A 491-nucleotide genomic window follows, 5' to 3' on the forward strand; every position below is an offset into this window, starting at 1 on the left:
GCTCTGGCTCTGGCACTGGAGCGTGTTCAGGCAGAGCTGTCCCTGACCGCAACGCGCTGCTGGATCTGGCCACCACCTCTTCCCCAGGGCGGGCAAGGAGGAAAAAAAAACCTCCAGCCACAGCAAAAGTTCTGGTGGGCTGTGGGGAGCCTCTCCACCCTGGGAGCCCCGGCAGGGGGTGGGCACCCCTGGATGGGGCTGAGGGGTATCAAGAAAAGGGGTCAGCACCTGGCTGGGGGAGTGCAAGGGAGAAAACTGGTTGCAATACACCCCCGTGAATAGTGCTGCAGTGGGCTCAGCAGCGATGTGCAACCACCCGGGAGCCAACCCACCCTTGCCTCCGCTTCAATGGGAGCCCCAAACCCCACACCACAGACATGACTGCACCTGTAGCCACAGGCTTGGGGGTGAGGCTGTGCCTGCACCCACCCCATGCTCCCCCCAGGCTGTGGAGCTTCCATCCCTGGGAGTCCTGAGGCGGCTGTGGCTGT

Source organism: Fulmarus glacialis, unplaced genomic scaffold (genome assembly GCF_000690835.1).
Source record: "Fulmarus glacialis isolate BGI_N327 unplaced genomic scaffold, ASM69083v1 scaffold19092, whole genome shotgun sequence".
Classification (NCBI taxonomy): Eukaryota; Metazoa; Chordata; class Aves; order Procellariiformes; family Procellariidae; genus Fulmarus; species Fulmarus glacialis.